This window comes from Panthera pardus, unplaced genomic scaffold (assembly GCF_024362965.1).
Source record: "Panthera pardus isolate Hobbes unplaced genomic scaffold, ASM2436296v1 HiC_scaffold_13, whole genome shotgun sequence".
In the NCBI taxonomy this organism is placed as follows: domain Eukaryota; kingdom Metazoa; phylum Chordata; class Mammalia; order Carnivora; family Felidae; genus Panthera; species Panthera pardus.
Window position 1 is genome coordinate 173,972,079 of NW_026526688.1, and position 19,652 is coordinate 173,991,730.

Consider the following 19,652-nt stretch of genomic DNA (forward strand, 5'->3'; position numbering starts at 1 on the left):
CAGTCTGGTTTTGGAGTCTGTTTTCTTTACTGTTAGTATGCTGCCTCAAATGGTAACAATTTTTCAATCTACTTTTAAAATGTTTAATACAATGACTATAAGTTACCAGATGTGCGTGTACATGTTGCTTCTGTAGGAAGTTATATTACTTGCAAATAGGAAATCAACTGAGCTTTCCTTATCAGGCCTTTAATGAAAATAAAATAGAGCTACCACATTTAAAATAGGTTACTTAGTATTATTTGAAAAGTTCTACATTTCTTCAGACTGCTGCCTAAATTCAATATATTTGTCTTTGAAATTGGGAATGGCTGAATTCGTTGAGGAGTAAATTGAGGAAGCTCTTCTCCACTTAGTACCCTGCACTTATACTGACATTCTGAAAGACACAGCACCTCAGTACAAAGTTTTTTTCTGAAATTCACTCGTAGAACTATCCCCCCTCCCCCCAAACAGACATCACAATAATAAGTAATCATTGAGTTTCTACAATGAGTTAATAATCTCCAAAAGCAGTGATTCTAAGTGTGGGAAATCCTAGATCAGAGTTAAATATTTATTTTTAAACTTCAGGACTTGGCTGAGCCTTTAACACAGTAATGTGCTTGTGAGTCTTTCCGAGACATAGGGCATGTTGTGGTTTTCAACGGTGGGCTATGGGATATATGGTAGCTTTGTAATGTGTCAGCTTGGCTAGGCTGAACTACATTTCCCAGAATTCCCTTCTCTCTGTGTTTCCAGTTAGGGCAGGCCGCAAGTTACAAGGCGGAAATGGAGGAAATGGAGCGCAGCGGTTTGTAGCTCTCACGTGGTTGCTTATCTGCTGTCCCACCTTACTGATGTGGGGCAGCAGCTGCCCCGGCAACTTCTCTACCTTTCCAAGAATCCTCTCTCAGCTTCTCCAACCCTGAAGCCAGGCGTATGTTTAACTCCCACGTGCAGAGCACCAGCTTCTCCTACAGGAGGATGCCCATGCCAGTGTGGTAAGAGGCAGTGAGACCTGGGTTCTAGCTGTGCCGTTGGATTTTAGCGTATCTTTATTCCCCCCCACTTTACATTCATCTTTCCTTCTTCATTGGACTTCAAGCTCCAACAACAGACAGAAAGACAACGGCTTTACTGAGATTTCTTTAAAAGTTCCCAAATTATATAATATAAAATTTGTGTATTTATATGATATTTTTAAATTAAAAAAAATTTTTTTAAATGTTTATTTATTTTTGAGAGAGACAGAGACAGAATGAGAGTGGGTTAGGGGCAGAGAGAGAGGGAGACACAGAATCTGAAGCAGGATCCAGGCTCTGAGCTGACGTGGGGCTCGAACTCACAAGCTGTGAGAGCATGACCTGAGCCGAAGTCGGTCGCTCAACGGACAGAGCCACCCAGGCGCCCCATATGATATGTGATATTTTTAAAAGCAGAAACAAATGGAGACTAATCTTGAAAATTCCCTGAGCAGACAAAACCAGTTTATTCATACAAACAAAGCTTAATTTAGCTTATTTTGCAAGTCTAACTCAACCAGGGTCATTTCTTGTTTATGCCTCTGGAAATCATGAGGAAAACTTGAACTGTTTCCCAAGGTTGATATGAAATAACCACTGACTGATTCCCTATCATTTAAGAAAATTTACTATTACAACAGATCACTGGGAAGAAAAAACAGTCACTACTTTCTCACTATAGTAGCTGGTCTGTAACAATGTACCCTTGAGCCTCACTCCATGTTTTAGTTTGAATGCTCCCAGTTTGCAAAGTGCCTTTTAGGTGTGTGCACAATAAACTGTTACTAATTGCACTTTACTTTAGCCATCTCTTAATTTTTGACAATATATATATATATTATATATGCTATATATCATACTTTGTCTATGATACATAACATATAATATATATCATTTTTTGGTTTTGCTTCTGATTGGGGCCCTAATAGATACATAACCCTTGAGTCCTGGCACAGTTAATTACATCTTCAGATATGGTATTCTGCAAAACACTAATTAGGAAATTCTTTTTTTTTTTTTAATTTTTTTTTTTTTTTAACGTTTATTTATTTTTGAGACAGAGAGAGACAGAGCATGAACAGGGGAGGGGCAGAGAGAGGTGGAGACACAGAATCTGAAACAGGCTCCAGGCTCTGAGCTGTCAGCACAGAGCCCGACGCGGGGCTCAAACTCACGGACCGCGAGATCGTGACCTGAGCCGAAGTCGGCCGCTTAACTGACTGAGCCACCCAGGCGCCCCCACTAATTAGGAAATTCTAATGTAGTTGGGTCGTCTTTTGGATGTGATTTTCCAATAGTTGAGTAAAAACATGTATAGAGCAAGTTATCACATAGCATCTAATTTGCCACTTCACTGAAGGCTATGGTAAGAAATAACAAGATTCTGTTGTAGGTTGAATTATGTTCCCCCAAAGTTATAGTCTAGTCTGAACTCCTGGTACCTGTGAATGTGACCTTGGATATAGGGTTTTGCACGTGTAATTAAGATGCAAATTAAGCTGAGGTCATAATCGATTAGGATTGACCCTAAATCCAATCACTAGTGTAGGGAGACACAGGCCAACACGGAGAGGGAAGGCACATGTAACAGGGAGGCTGAGATGGGAGTTATGTTGCCTCTATCATGAAACCCTAAAAATTGCCAGCAACGATAAAAAGCTCAAAGAGGCAAGGAAGCATTCTTCCTGGAGCCTCTAGAGCGTGGCCCTGCTGGCACCTTGGTTTCAGATTTCTGCCCTCTGGAATGGTGCGATAGTAGATTTCATACCAGTTCTTACTGTTGTTTTAAGCCACCCAGTTTGTGTTAATTTGTTAGAGCAGCCCTAGGAAACTAACACAGGTTCCAAATGAACTTTCTGGATGCCCGTGCTGGTGGCCATAGGTTGGAACTGCCACTTTTCATAAAATCTGTTGCAGGAAATCACTGAAGGGGACCGTGGTGGCCCTTCAGACAGTCTCAGTAATCGTGTTCCTGTTCATTGTGTCTTGAGTTCAACCCAGGAGGGACCATGTTGGATTGTTTCATACCACTCTCAGGCCACAAGCATCCATGTCTGTCATACAAGATCTCTGGGTTGTAGAAGTCCAGGGTTGTCATGGTGGGCAGAAGCTAGGGCAGCATCTCCAGTGCCCTGACCAGTTATCTCCAGAGGGATGCTCCCTGGGCAGGAGGTAGACTCCAGGCAATTAGTCCTCCTTGGATGGGAGGAAGCATGACAACTTAGAACTAAGTCTGTCTTGACGTAACTCCCAGGTGCTCTCAAAGGAAGGTCTTTCCTCACCCTCCCGGTCTAAACCTTAGTCCTACTGACCTTGAGATTATTCTGTGTCTTCCTCTCTGATCTGAGAGCTACTCCTTCTTTTCCCCTTCTTTCTCAGTCAGGGTCATCTAGCTAATACCTGCTAGCATAAAAACTCACTCTGTAGATGTGTGCCTGAGTTCTGACTCAAGCTGATTTTGTTTTTGCTTCAGTTTCTATAGTGGGTTACAAGTTCAAGGCAGAGGTGGGGGTGGAGGGATGGTGGAGGAAGTGAAAAGAGGCCTTTGGAGAGAACTATAATTAAGATTCAGAAGTATTATCCCATTATATGGATCAAGTTCCTTCCTTCCTTCCTTCTTCCCTCCCTTCCTTCCTTCCTTCCTTCCTTCCTTCCTTCCTTCCTTCCTTCCTTCTTCCCTTCCTTCCTTCCTTCCTTCCTTCCTTCCTTCCTTCCTTCCTTCCTTCTACCTCCCTCTCTCTATCCCTTCCTTCCTTACTATACCAATCATCCACATATTGATGACATAATGTGAGTTACTTAGCTAACCAGTAGACCATAAGGATGTTCCATGATTCCTGGTTTCTGGAGGCTCCCAATCTATCAGGGGTGCTGATACACAGAACTCACAATGTGTCAATTACTTACTACAAGGGCCGCTCTACTTCCAGAGGTTCAGTGATGGTGGGAAGCAGAACATGCCAAACAGAAGAAATAGCATGTGCAAAATCCCTAAGGTAGAAGAGCATGTCTTCACCAAAGTAGATTTAGGGAACTGTGTGTAGTTGAGACATCTTATAGGAATCTGGAGAGATGAGACTAGAAAGGAGGGTGAGATCCTTGAAAGGACTTGAATGGCATACCAAGGAATTTGCAACTTAGTATCTTTACCGATAGGGTGGCGTAGGAATTTCCAAAGTTCCTGAACAAGGAAATAAATGATCATTACACCCTAGAGATGCCTTTCTACAGACCCTGTATGTAACATGTACTCCAGCCGGACTGTAATGCCACACAGTCGGGGAACATGAGGCTAGTACAGTGCTTGCTGCAGATACAGTGTTGTGTATCTCCCCAGTTGTGTGTTGAGTGAATGAATGAATGAGGCTTAGAGAAGTAATCATCTGCGGCCAAAGCCTGACGTTTGAATCATGATTCTGGGAGGTTTACAAAGGATAATAGAAGACAAATCAGAGGAACTGTCAGCTTTGTTGTTGCCATCATCTTTCTCACATTTACTCTAAATCTCTCCTGCTGTGATTCGGCCCAGAGCCCCTTGTCTTTTGTGGCAATGGGAGGTAACCAAGTAGCACCTTTCCTTGGAGCATAAAACATTGGTGTGCTGACGACCCACACTGAATTGTCCTCAATATCTCCAGAAGAAACAATTTCTATTTTTTAAAATCAATTTTTTCACGAATCCTTTTTCCAACTATTTGATCATCTTTGCAGCTGACCTGGATTTTCTGTCCCTTCCCCTCTGTTGGCTGCCAATATCTTGCCTGGAAGAGACACAGCTTGAGCTACATGGTCTCTAAGGGAGCAAAGTCTGGCCAAATCCTTTGGGCTGATAAGGAAGGGCTAGGAAATGGTCCATATCTAATATTCGGATAATGTTTGGGTCCCAGTCAATAAACTAATGAGAAATTACGGAAGTTCTATCTTGCTGACTTAAAAGGAATTAGAATTCAATAAAATACACAAAGCTAAAATGATAATAAACCGTGTTTTGAGGTTGTTGAGAAACCAAGGTGCATTGGCTATGAAGTGGGAGGGAAAACAATAGATGTTGAGGGCTTGCTTTGTATGAGAACTTTGCATACTTTCTTTTAATTCTTTAAAGAACTAAGAAGCAGACCTCTCTTCCTGTGTAAGGAGTGAGAAGATGAACATTGGTGAGTTTAATTAACTTGACCAGGGTCTCCCAGGGACTGACCAAGCCCGGACGTAGCCCACATCTGTCCAATTAAAAGACCAAGGCTCTTTGCCCATTGTCCTGAAATTGGACACAAAATCGAAGGACCATCCCAGAGTGGCTATTTATAGAAATCACCACCACCATTTATTGAGGACCTCTTAGACATCAGGTCTTTAGACTAGATAAATCTTACATAAAGTATCGGATAAAATTTAACCTACTCTTTGTTGCAAAGCTGTTTCCCAAGAGTTACTATTCCCATTTCACAGATAACAAAACAGGTCCAGAGAATTTAAGGAACTCTTCCGTTTTTACAGTTAGTAAGGGACAGAGCTGGGAGTGGAGGCCAATGGATGCCTCTCCTTCTACTTCATCTGAGTGCCATCAGTTATGGCAGTCAGGAAAGGCTGCCCCAGGCTCAAGAGCAGGGGTACCAGAGGGTGCCGACTGTGGGGAGCAGCCCCAACTTTTATTAGAGCAAGAGCCCTGAGGCAGATGGTAGCTAGATTTCACTTTACCAATCTGACAGTTTTACTACTGGGAGCATTCATACTCAAAGATATCAAAAGCTAATGTTCCTCCCTTAGATCATTTTTCCCCCCTGGAAGGTTGGGACAGTTACTTTTATCAATTAAAGTCCTTCTGAATGGCGTAGAGAGTGGAGTGTTTCTCCAAACTTCAGTGTCCCTAAGAATCGCCGTGGGTACCTGATTAAAATATGGTCCCTAGACCTGACCCCTATGGAGAATTTCTGATTCCATAGGCCTGGAGTGGACCTGAAGAAATTTGTATTTTTAACAAGTACCCTAGATGTTGTTGATGCAGGTGTGAATTCTGCCTGTTGAAACCCTTGTGTAGTGGTTGAGATTCTGAGTCTGGATCCCTGGTACCATCACTGTGAGCTCTGTGATGGTGAGTGAGTCATTTAACCTCTTAGCCTCAGTTTTACTATCTATGAAGTGGGAATAAAGATGATACCTACCTACCTGTCAGTCATGGGAGGATTAAATAAAGCAATGTGTGTAAAACAGTTAATGTCTTTCTGGTTCAAAGTAAATGTTCAACTAATGTTAGCTATTTTTATACTAATGAGAAGTTAGTCATTTACAGAAAAAAGATTGAGTCATTCTTTCCACTAGAAATTTTTTATGTCTTTGTGCCTATGAAGATGGGGGGCTGGGGAGGAATGTATCTGTTCCTGGAAAGGTGCATAATATAGGAGTTTTTTCTTCTGTAGTACTTATTTCAAATGTTCTTTTTTATTTTTCTTTTCTTATTTCTTTTCTTATTTTTCTTTTACCAGTATTTAAATAAATAAAATTTATTTATCGGAGTGCCAATGGATTCTTTGTAAAGGAATTCCTTGCACATTGATAATCACTAAATAGATCTCTGGTTGATGAGTCATTCATTTTCCTATGGGTCCTGTCAGGGCTCCTTGGAAAATTTCCTTTCCTCTGGCTTTTTAAGAGAAATGATAATGGAAGAAGCAAAACTCAGAAAGTTTGGAACAACTTCCTTTTTCCCTTCACACTCCCAGGTCAGAGATGCCCACACCTCAGAGAGAGCCCTCCCCTGGACTGGAGGTATAAGGACATGAGCCAGGTAGGTCTCCATTCCAGCCCTCTGACGTCAGGGCTGCAGCCAGACCCCCCAGGCACAGGATCTGTGGAAAAACACCTGTGCATCCTGGCTTCCCTGGAAATAAAGCCCAAGCTCTTCCATGTGTGTATATGACCCTTTAAATGTCCTTGTTCTGGTTCCTGTTTATCTTTACAGGTGCCTCCGCAGCCACCCCCCCCCCCCCCACCTCCTTGGTCCTCTTCATACTTACAGTTTGTTTATTGGAGCCTTATTTTTTTCTCCACTCTGGGATTTTCTAATGCTATTTCTTTGTCTAAGCATGTTTTCTTCTGTTCTTTCTACCTTCATATTTCCTGTAGATCTTACTTGGATGTTCTTTCCTATGGGAAGTCTTCATTAGGTATTAGTTGCCCTCCTCCATGTTTCTAAAACCTAACAATTATTGCTATGACACATTTAGCAAAATATAACATTATTTGCCTTTGTATTTGTCTCCTCTACTAGGTCAAAAGCACCCTGACTCAGGGAGCTTACCTTTCTTACTCACTTTCTACCCACAGGACCCCATCACAGGCACAAGGTAGAGACTCATTAAATAATTACTCAGTGAATAAACATGTTGTCTTTTAACACCTGCCAGAGCACTTCCAATGATGGGAAACTTATTATCCCCTGAGGCTACTGGATCCATTTTTGGAAGGATCTGCCCGTTTGAAAGCTTTTCCCGATGAATGAATAGAAATCAGTGGTCCTATAACTTTCCAGGAGAGCTGGAAGGTTTCCACAGTGTTGGAGGCCGAGATAAAATCTCGAGTCCTGTCATCATCTTACGGTCTTGGAAAGGCTCTCTAGTTAAGATTCCAGTGCAAAATGAAGATGGCATTTTTAAGGAAGGGCTACTGGATAGAGATAGAAATGTTGCAAGAGTCAAACTGATCACTCGTCTGAGATAGAGAACATTGTTGTTTTCTTACTACACAAGCAAGAGAGGTGAAAGGAGTACCTCTGGGCAACAGGGATGGAGTGGCCTCCCAGAGACAGGTGCTCTGTGTCTGTGACAATAGACTTAGGAATTTACTAAGAAAGTTTGAATCATTCTAAGATGTTCTGATTCATGATTGAAGCTCCTTGAGTGAAGGAGATAGTGCCTTTCCTTTAAAAATGGAAGGAGTACAGAGTGCCTGAGTGGCTCCGTTGGTTAAGCATCTGACTTGATTTCAGTTCCGGTCATGATCTCACAATTTGTGAGATCGAGCCCCATGTCGGGCTCTGCACTGACAGCATGGAGGCTGGTTGATATTCTCTCTCTCTCTTTCTCTCTGTCCCTCCCCTGCTCTCTCTCTCTCTCTCTTTCTTTCTCTTCCCTCTTTCTCCAAATAAATAGATAAACATTTAAAAAAAAATGGCAGCAGTACACTGAGGGTGTTAGCATCTGTTCTGTTCCAGGGTGGTAGTTGTAACTTATAGTCCATTGAATTTGCTTTTTTCACCCCAACCTCCAGAGGGAGATTTAATTATCCTCAATTTAGAGGAGAGAAACAAATTTCATGAAGTAATTGACCCAAGGTGACACAGTTAATCATTACTGGGCTGAGACCCTTTTCCCAGTATTTTCCCACCACTTAATGGAGTTTTGTATTTTTACAACATACAAAACATACGGTCACTTACATAAACACAGTATTTCAAAAGATAAGATTCCACCCTCACCTGCTTTTAAAAATCGCATTTTGTCTTCTAAATCGTCCTGACTTGAGAGGTCATGTACAGTGATATCTAAATGCTAAGTTACATAAAACAAAAGAATCTAAAATAGTGCCATTTTCTTCACTACTTGCTACACATTTTAACATTTTAAAACTGTGATTGAAGCACACACACGATTTCTCACCTCCAGTCAGAAGAGTATTCAAATTGCCTAAATAAGTATGTGCTTGTAATATGTCCTCAGAGACTATTTCCACATCAGGGATAAACGTATAGGTGTAATGAAACAACTAATTGAAAACTGATGGCAAGGGAGGCTCTATTATCAGAAATAGTGATCATTTTCTTCAAAATAACTGAGGTAAATAAAACCCCACTATTTGCTGTTCGTTATTCATCCTTTCTCTTCCAAGCCCTGAGACTCTGAGCCAGCCTCACTGGGCCGGTAATTTGTTAAGGGCACAAGCATGACAACTCTCCTTCCAGTCCAACCCCAACAACATCAATGGCACTTGATGAGTCTGAGGGGCATCAGAAAGCCCTGGCTGGATTGCAGCACTGAGATCTTCCTTGGAATTATGGGATCAGAGTCTATCTTTGGCATTAAGATCATAAGTTTTAGAGGGGTGCCTGGGTGGCTGAGACGGTTAAGCATCCCATTCGATTTCAGCTCAGGTCATGATCTCATGGTTCGTGAGTTTGAGCCCTGCACGGGGCTCTGTGCTGACAGTGCGGAGCCTGCTTGGGAATGTTGTTCTCTCAAAATCAATAAATAAACATTAAAAAAGAAAGTTTCTTTTAAAAAAAGATCATAATTTTTACAGAGCAAAATGTAGGTTTCAGAGAGAGAGCAAGAGTTGGGCAGAGGGACAAAGGGAGAGAGAGAGAATTGGACGCAGGGCTCAATCCCAAGACCCTGGGATCATGACCTGAGCTGAAGCCAAGAGTTGGATGCTCAATTGAGCCACCCAAGCGCCCCTCCAAACTTTAGTTTTTAAAAGAGAACTCATGAAGATGGATGTTTAGGGCCCATCCTGGGTACACTGTCACATCGGCAGTTCTTTTATTTTGCAGTGTCTTTCCAACTTCCTGAGCCCCTTCTTCTCTGGTAACCTGCCCAACTTCCTGTATCACCAAATGCAGCAGGCCATTCATTTCCCCCACCTTCTCTACCTGGGCTTGATTTTATCTGAATCTTTTTTTTTTTTTTCCCTCCTGCCTCAGCCCCATTCATTCAGGGCCTTTCCAGATGACTGGGCTAATTTCCGATAAATTCATTCAGAAAAGATAATGGCTTAATGTGTCAGACATTTACGAGGACTTGCATTTCAGGGGATTAATCCTAATGGTGGGAGGAATCTTGAGAATTTCAAAAGGACAAAAAAAAAAAAATGTTGATATTATATACCAGACTGTACAACGGAAATATAACTTGAGCCACAAATATAACCTGTACATGTAATTCAAAATTTTCTAGGGGCGCCTGGGTGGCGCAGTCGGTTAAGCGTCCGACTTCAGCTAGGTCACGATCTCGCGGTCCGTGAGTTCGAGCCCCGCGTCGGGCTCTGGGCTGATGGCTCGGAGCCTGGAGCCTGTTTCCGATTCTGTGTCTCCCTCTCTCTCTGCCCCTCCCCCGTTCATGCTCTGTCTCTCTCTGTCCCAAAAATAAATAAAAAACGTTGAAAGAAAAAATTAAAAAAAAAAAAAAAAATTTTCTAGCAGTTTCTCGAGAAAGGAAAGAGGAACAAGTGAAGTTAACTTTAAGAATCATATATTTAACCCAATATATTCAAAATATTATCCTTAAAAATATAATCTGTATAAAATTTATTAATTATTATTATTACCTTATTTTTGTTCTAAGGTTTTGAGATCTGATGTGTATTTTACACTCACATCTCAGTTTGGACTATAGCCACCTTTCAAGTGCTCAACAGCCGCATGTGGCTTGTGGCTACCATACAGGACAGCATGATTACATTCAGATAAATTAAGAGCACATTTTCTGTGTGTCTGTGTGGAGATGAGGCATGGGAGGGGAGTGGTGTGTGTGTGTGTGTGTGAGAGAAAGAGAGAGAGAGAGAGAGAGAGACTTTATTGAGAATGTAATGAGGTGATAGGACTGGAAACAACAAAAGAGAGAGAAGTGTGTGTGTGCTTAATTTCCAATTGAATTTAAGAGGCAGTGTGGTATAATGGGAAGAGTGTGTGCAATTTAGATTACAATTGAAACTCTGCTGTGTGTTATTGGACACATTACATAAGCTCTGTGAACCCCAGATTACTTATTTGCAAAAGAGATATAGTAATAACCACTTTAGAGGATTGCTGAATTTAGAATTTAACAATAAATATACAGAAAAGCCTGAGTGGAGAACTCTCAATGAATGCAAATCTGCCTGTCCAATCCCCCACCCCTCCCGCCCTCACCCCCACTAAGGCTCGGAAACCTTTACATTTTTCCTTCTCTTTTCCACACCACCTACCCAACCAACTCCTCCTCAAATGCTAGTTAAATTCTCAACTTCTCTGTGAAACTTTAAAGAAAGATACTTCTGCAGTTCTTACTAAACATCCTAAAGAAAAATTGGCAAGATCGTTGAGATTTGATACCAAGACATAGTTCAGCTCCATATTTACCAGATTAATTCCATTTCTATGGCTAACATTTTGTTATCTGTGAAATGCTTTTATGCTCTCTTTATCTTTCTAAATTCTATTTTCCGTATTGCCAGGCTCATATTCCAACTTGTGTCTGAAACATTGTTAGATCGCTTGAGTCTGCAATCACCTTGCTCTTGCTACAATCATATCACGTCTTCCCCAGTTTCTATCAAGCTGGATTCTATGAATGAAATTTGGTTCCTATGGCTAATTAATAGGTTTTCTTGAAAAAAAAAAAAAAGTTCTATGACAGAAAAAAAGTAAGCTGATGAAATTCTGAGTTAAAGAAGTTGAATTATTTTATTTTCCAGTGCTTCACAGGGAAATGTATATTGTGAAACTACAAAGGGGGAGGGGGACAATTATTTGCAGTATTTCCCAAATTTATCAATCAGGGTAAAAAGTTCCTATTTTTTCTTTTAACTACTTCATAAACTAGCATTTCGAAGAACTCATTTTGGGATACACTAATATATATTATGAACCATGGCAATTTAATATGTGCATCCTTAACATCTCAAATACACTTTACTATCATTTGTTTATGCCTAAACTTCCCAATAGCAGCATCGTGATGCACATTGGGGCTTAAAGCTTAGAAAGTTTTCATGAGTTTCTTTCTTTCGTTCTTTCTTTCTTTCTTTCTTTCTTTCTTTCTTTCTTTCTTCTTTTCTTTTCTTTTCTTTTCTTTCTTAATCCTTTAATTTGATCTTAACAACAATATTCTGAGCCAAAAATATTTGAGAAGACCAATATTCAACCAGTATTGGTTGAGGAATATGTAACAGGCACTGAACTAGGTTCTCAAATACAGAGGTAACCAAGAGAGACTTCATAGCGGCAGACAGACATTTAATGAAACTTTCACAAAATCCTTAAGTATTTTGAAGAAGAGTAGTAATTGCTAATGCTTATGCAACCCTAAGTCCAAGCCATTTTCTAAACACTTAAATAATTCTCAAAATGACCTAGAGACAAGGTCCTATTATCTCCATTCTGCAGATAGAAATTGAGACACAGAGACACAGTGACTTGCCCAAGGTCATACAGAGCCAAGATTAAAACTGAGGCAGTCTGGCTCTAGAGCTTGACCTATGTTGTATTACCTCCATCTATAGAAGTAAGGGAGTATAGCAAGATCATGTGGCTGGAGACCTTGCCTAGTGTGCATTTTCATAGAAAGAGCTAATGTTTAAACTGCATATTCCAGGGGCTCCTGGGTGGCTCAGTCGGGTGAGCATCCGAGTTCGGTTCAGGTTATGATCTCATGGTTTGCGAGTTCGAGCTTCACATCAGGCTCTGTGCTGACAGCTCAGAGCCTGGAGTCTGCTTCAGATTCTGTGTCCCGCCCCCCTCTCTCTCTCTGCCCCTCCCCCACTCACACTCTGTGTCCCTCTCTCTCAAAAATAAATAAACATTAAAAAAAAATAAACTGGGGGCGCCTGGGTGGCGCAGTCGGTTAAGCGTCCGACTTCAGCCAGGTCACGACCTCGCGGTCCGTGAGTTCGAGCCCCGCGTCAGGCTCTGGGCTAATGGCTCGGAGCCTGGAGCCTGTTTCCGATTCTGTGTCTCCCTCTCTCTCTGACCCTCCCCCGTTCATGCTCTGTCTCTCTCTGTCCCAAAAATAAATAAAAAACGTTGAAAAAAAAAGTAAAAAAAAAAATAAACTGAATATTCAATAGTGAGTAGGATTTGGCCAGCAACATGGGTGGGGAAAAAGCATTTTAAGCAAGGTGAAAAGCATGTGTGAAGGTGTTGAGCAAGGAACAAGTTTGGCACTTACAAGAAACTATATAAAGGCCAAAGTGACTTGGCTCTAGTGACCTAGGATGGAGAGCAGTTCATGCTTGTCAACCTTGTTGTGTAGTAAAAATATAATCTTTAGGAGACGGGTAGTGCTGATGGTACTCAATGCCATAGAATTGTACACTTAAAAATAGTTAAAATGGTAAATTTCATGTTATGTGTCTTTTACCACAATCAAAAAACAACTGAACGAATGAGAAAATAGAGGAAGGAAATATGATAAAATTGCAATTATTAAGGCTAGGTGATGGATATATGGGAATGTGTCATAGTATTTTCCCTACCTTGAAGTATATTTGAGTTTTTTTTATGATACAGTTAAAATAAATGTAATAAGTATTCTTTTCAACCTAAAAACAATGAATAGTGATTGAAAGACTTTAAGGAGAGCTATACGGTTTTTAAGATGCTATGTGGAGAATAAAAAGGATAGTTCAGATGGTTAGGTAGAGGAGTATTATTTTGTCTATTCAATAACCACGAGCAAAAGTGGATGCATTTAAAAATATTTAGGGCGGAGAATCATCAGACTTGGTGATTGGATATTGTGACATTTCTGGCATGAGCTACGGTATAAGAGGAACAAAATCAGGAGGGTATAACGTCATGGAAGTCAAAGAGAAAGGTAGTCAATGTTTGAATGCCGAGCAGATCGCAAGCGAAATGATCATTGAAATTAGGAACACAGGGGCACCTGGGTGGCTCAGTCGGCTGAGCGTCATGATCTCACTATTCTGTGCTGCTGTCAGCACAGAGCCTGCTTCAGGTCCTCTGTCCTCCCCTCTCTCTGACCCTCCTCCGTTCTCTCTCTCTCTCTCTCTCTCTCTCAAACATAAATAAACATTAAAAAAAAGAAATTAGGAATATAGGAATTATTGTAACTTTTACCTAGAGGGCTTTTGGTGGAGGGAATAGGAGTCATTTAGTTGTAGGTTACTGTTACAGACTAAATTCTTATGTTCTCCCCCAAATACCTATGTTGAAATCCTAACCCCAATGCGATGGCATCAGAAGGTGGGGCCTTTTGGAAGACATCCGGTTTAGATGAGGCCATGAAAGTGCAGATGGATTTGTTGATATGAGGTTGGGAAGTTACGGGAATTTCTATCCAGTGGCTTCATCTTTCCTGTGAAAATATAATTAGAATCATAGGAAAACTTTTACTGATGGTTTATTGACAGCCGATACTGTGTAAAACATTTACATGTACTGACTCACTTACTACTTATGAGGGAGGAACTATTACTATCTCTATTTTACTACTACAAACCTGAAGCCCAGAACTGTTAGGACATATATGCCTAAAGTTACATTAATTTTTAACATTTATTTATTTATTTATTTATTTATTTATTTATTTGCTCAAGTATAATTAACATATAAAATTAAGCTATTGAGACTACCCTAAGATGAAAAGCTTTTTGCACAGCAAAGGAAACCATCAGCAAAACAAGAAGACAGCCTACTGAATGGGAGAAGGTATTTGCAAATGATGCATCAGATAAGGAGTTAATATCTAAAGTTGCATTTAGATAAATTGCCGGAAGCTGAATAAAAGCCTGGACAGTTCGCTTTTAGACAGCTGGCCGAACAACAAGCCATGTTTTGTTAAGGCCATCCAGAGATGGTGAAGGGGATACGGGAGGGGTTGGTCATCTGAGGAGTGTGAAGGGCAAAAAGAATCTGCAGAAACTGATTGGAATAATGTGATAAGATCATAAGGGATGTTGAGAGCTACGTTGAGACTGGGAATTACAAATTGAAAGTGCCATCAATCAACCTGGTGATGTGATTTGTTCCAGAACATTTCAGCTATTTGAATGCAGGTACTGGGAAGACAGACAGTCCGGTTTACCTAAGGTTAGGACTTAACCGGGTGTGGCAGAGTGACAAAAAGACAATGGAGAGTGAGGGTGGCTGCAATATTCTATAAGGAAAGAGGCTTTTGGGAATACATCCCTCTCATTCAAAAGTCTTTCTACTATGGTAGTATTTTTCCTCTCACTGGTCTTTTCTGGCAAAGACTTTGGTGAATAGATCATAGCCTTGCAATTCAGTTAAATTCAACACACTGTTACAGCAACTTCAGTATCTGTTAGCCTCTCTGATGTGTGCTAGGTATTTTAAACTAGGACTTTGCTGTTTATGTACTATTAATGCTGTTGGTGCCAGAGATTTTGTCTAAAAGCAGTGCATAAGATACTTAAATGCCTTTGCTCTAGCCTACCCATTTATTCCACTTTGGTCACAAGGGCACATCATTGATTACTTTCAGATTTCTTTTACGTCACTTATGTCACTCCATACTAAAAAATGTTAATGTTATACTCACGTGAATAGACCCTAAATTTACACCTTAAATTTTATTGTATAATTTAAGAAGTTAAGATTCACATCTGAGAAAAAAAAAAATCAAGAGTCCAATTAAAAAAAAAAATTCTGTATACATCATAATGACCCATTTCAACAAACCTTTCATAATTAAGACTTGGGTTATTGGAGAGCGCTGAATAATCTTCATGGTTGGTTGGACATAAGCTGGTCATCAATACACTGTGAAAAACTTACTTTTAGGATGATTCTGATGCCCTGAAATAGTGGAATGGATTCTGAATCACAAAAATCTGGCATAGGTTAAGCAATAATGAGGTGGACCATTAGAAGTGATTTTATTTTGAACCTATCAATGCAATTGGTAGGCATTCAAAGTCAATAGAATGCAATAGAATTCGTTGTTAGAGATACAGAATCTTGTGCCCCATTCCAAAGTGACTGAATCAGAATCTGCATTTTGATAGGAACTTCAGGGAATTTGTATGCACACCGCAATTTGAGAAAGCACTGGTCTAGGTCAGCATTGTAGTAATTAAGTATTGTCATGGCTTGCGATGCTAACTCCCATAAACACCCATTTGGATTTTATGGTTTTGGTCTAAAGATGAGCTCATCACCTGTAAGCCCTGATGTTTTTTAGGTAAAAGGCTAGTTTGAGAGGAAAACAGGGAGGAAGATGTGGGCTTTATTTTATTCTAGACTTGATATGACTGGTCTGCAAAAGCATCCATTCACAATTCTGATATCCCTTTTCTCCAGTCTTTCTCCCCTCTGGCTCTCCTCTTTCCTTTTACAATGCTCGTGCCCCTCCATTTAAAAACCCATGATTTGCAAAAACACTAGTTTCTAGACTCTCAGCAGCCAAATATTTGTTGATAGAAAAGAGTTAACCTAAAGGACATATAAAGATGGCAGGATTCTTATGGTTCAGGAAAGTTTGAAAATCATCACATGGGGCTTTAACTATTGGAATGGTTGACAGGTTTTTGTTTTTGTTTTTTTTTTCCCTATGACATGGCAGAATGTTGACTCACAGGAATTAATGTGATTAACCTTCAGCCAAGGCATGTTTGAGGCAAAGAGGTGAATCAGACTCATTAGTTTTTGGTTCTGGAGCAATGAAGGATCATGGCATTTGCCCTGTCCGTGTCCTTCTGAACAGAGATCACCCCAATTCTGTCATTACTGCTTCTGAGCCTTTTTCTCCATTTTCCCCCCCAAAGGCATAAAATGCCAAGCTGAGTAATCAAAAGACAGTGGCTATTCAGTGTATGACGATGACTTCCAAGCTAAGGTTTTCATTTTGTCAGATATTTTCATCGAGAGCATTTTGTTTTTCCCTCTCCATGCTGTCTTCTTGAAAGAGAGATAATAAATGAGAGGTCAGAGCATCAGGGCAGTCAATGGAAGGCCTCCAAACAGGCAAAGGCAGTTTCTATCTCTTTCTCATGATTTCTCTCTCATCTTTAGGATTTAAGCAGATGCTTTTAGATAGACAATGCCCTATGGAGCAAAAGTGAGAATGCTCTATTGCTCAGTTATTCTAGCTATCAAAGCCCATTGTCAGGATTTTGAATTAACGTTAGATGTTTAAGAGAATGAAGTAAAGCTCCATGCCGTTGTGAATATAAAACTGACCCAATGGTTACATCACTGAACTGGCAAGGGCAAATTGTCCACTCTAATGATGATAATATTTCTTGACGATTATTACAGGCATTATCTCATTTAATCCTCCAAGTAACCCATATGAAAGTGGTATTATAATTCCCCTTATTCAGATGAGGAAATTGAGACAAAGAGGTATTATACAACTTGCTCAGGATCACGTAGCTGGTCGGTGGCATACTTCCTGTCCTTTACCCCACCTTCTCCCTCCCCGACAGCTAATCTACAGGTTACAAGGGACTGTGAAGGTATTTATCCATGATTTCTCGATCCTCTTCACTAACCCCTTCTCATATACCTTGTAAAGCCCTTTGGTACACTAAGAAAAGTTTCAAAGTGATGCTTCTCTTCATGTCCAAATACATTTGGGAATATATTAGCAATTATGAGCAGGAGTCATTTCTCTTTCTGACGGCCACAGACAAGATACTGATTTAGAACACATTATTATCCCTTCAACTCATAAAGTGAATTTAAATAAACATTGCCTGTGAAGAGAGTCCTAAAAGGAGACTTTTATTTTCCCTTAATATTCAAAATACCACCAAAGTGAGAAAAGCAAACAAACAAGAACTCCTTTGGCAATGCCCTTGCTTCAGTTTCCTAGGGATTTCACTCCGTAGTTTGCATCAACTATCTCCACCTATGGAAAGAAAATGACTACATCAGTAAGCTGTTGTTTGTTATGTGGGCTCCATCAGTCGTCTTATTTATTTGTCATGCTCCCTTTCTTCCTTCTTGGAGGTCTTGCCCCAACAATTATTCTCTTTGTATCCTGTATCTTTAGTATTCTTCTACTGACATTTAACCCTGATATTAATATTTAAACATACCAAATCTCTCCCTTCTTAAGCAGTAATGGGTAATAATAATAAATCAACCGTATATTGTTTTAGCTATGGCTCTTTTCTCTTGCTCTTTGCAGTCAAGCTTTTCAAAAGAATTGTTAAAAGGTTGTATTTCTTCTCTTCACTCCCCAACCCACTCTGAACTCTCCCCACTGCTTTACCAAACCAGCGTTTCCCAAGTCACTGGTGACTTTCTCATCTCCCAACTTATCTGGAAAAAAAGTTGATTGTTGATCTACTTGAAGTCAAAGCAGCATATGATGCGGTTGACCAGAGGGTTAAACTTTTTTGCTCTTTATGCCTGACCCCTCTGTCTAATCACTAAATTGTATTAATTTTACCTCTTAAGTATCTAATACATAACTTCTCTTCATTTCCATTGCCTTTAGCCTACTCCAGGGTTTCTCAACCTCAACACCATTGTCATCTTGGACCAGATCATTCTTTGTTGTGTTAGATCATCTTGTGCATTGTAGGATGTTTAACAGCATCCCTGTCCTCTACCAACTAGATGCCAATAGCAACTCTTCCTCCTTCCCCCTGGGTCCTGATGATAAGAAATGTCTCCATGCATTATAAAATGTTCACTGGGAAGCAATAATGCTTCCAGTTGAGAACCATGACTTTAGTCCCAGTTAATATCATTTCCCTTCTTATTTAATGCAACAGCCCGAAATGGTGAAAGATGCAAATCTGATTATGTTATCATAACTTCTTAAAAAACTTTATTTTGCTTTTCCATGACTTTAGAATAAAATTCAGAGTTCTTAAAAGCATTCTCAAGTGCTTTTTTAACAGCTTTATTGAGGCATAATTTATATACAAAAGACTGCACATATGTAATATATACAATTTGATGAGTACGACAGGCATACCTGTGAAACCATTACCATAATCAAGATAATAAACCTATCTATCAGTTCCAAAAGTTCCTTATGCCTCCCCCTTTTTTCTTCTTTTGTGATAAGAACACTTAACATGAGATTTACTAAATTTTTTTAAGAGTGCGCAATATAGGCACTATGTTGTACAGTAGATCTCTAGAACTTCTTCACCTTGCATGACTGGAACTTTACATCCGTTGAACAACAGCTCCCCTGCTAGCCTCTGACAACCACCATTCTAGTCTCTGCTTTTGTTAGTTTGACTGTTTTAGGTACCTTACATATGTGGAGTTATGCAGTGGTTATCCTTCAGCAACTGGTATTTTACTTAGCATAATGTCCTTCACGTTTATCCACGTAGTCCCATATGATGGGATTTATTCCTTTCTTTTAAGGTTGAATAATATCACATTTTCTTTATCTATTCATCTGTTGATGGACATTTAGGTTGTTTCCGTATTTTGGCTATTGTGAATAATGCTGCAATGAACATGGGAATACAGATATCACCTAGAGATAGTGATTTTTATTTCCTTTGGATAAATACCCAGAAGTAGGTTAGTGGATCATATGGTAGATCTACTTTTAATTTCTCGAGGAAACTCCATACTGTTTTACATCTTGGCTGCACCATTTTCATTCTCATTGGTAGTGTACAAGGATTCCCATTTTTCCACAACCTGTTTACATTTTTTTTTTTTTTTGGTTTTGTTTTTTTTTGAGAATAACCTGGTGTGAGGTGATATCTCATTGTAGTTCCGATTTTCATTTTCCTCATGATTAGAGATGTTTAGCAGCTTTCCATGTATCTGTTGGCCATTTGTGTCCTTGGAGAAATGTCTGTTCAAGCCCTTTGCCCATTTTTAAGTTGAGTCACATGTTTCTTATGGTTGTTGGTTTTTTTAGTTTTTGCTATTGAGTTGTAGGAGTTCCTTATATACTTTGAATATTAACTCCTTGCAAATATTTTCTCCCA

The 19,652-nt window shown here is 39.9% G+C and overlaps 1 long non-coding RNA gene across 1 annotated transcript in view; it reads left to right on the top strand.

Annotated features, from left to right (window-relative positions):
• The first annotated feature begins 757 nt into the window (after positions 1-757).
• The window catches only part of LOC109246495 (uncharacterized), a 55,233-nt gene continuing 36,338 nt past the window's right edge, over positions 758-19,652 (top strand). Inside the window, exons 1-2 of the long non-coding RNA XR_002071368.2 lie at positions 758-983; positions 6,722-6,786. This is a non-coding gene — a long non-coding RNA (uncharacterized LOC109246495). The remainder of the gene's footprint in view (positions 984-6,721; positions 6,787-19,652) is intronic.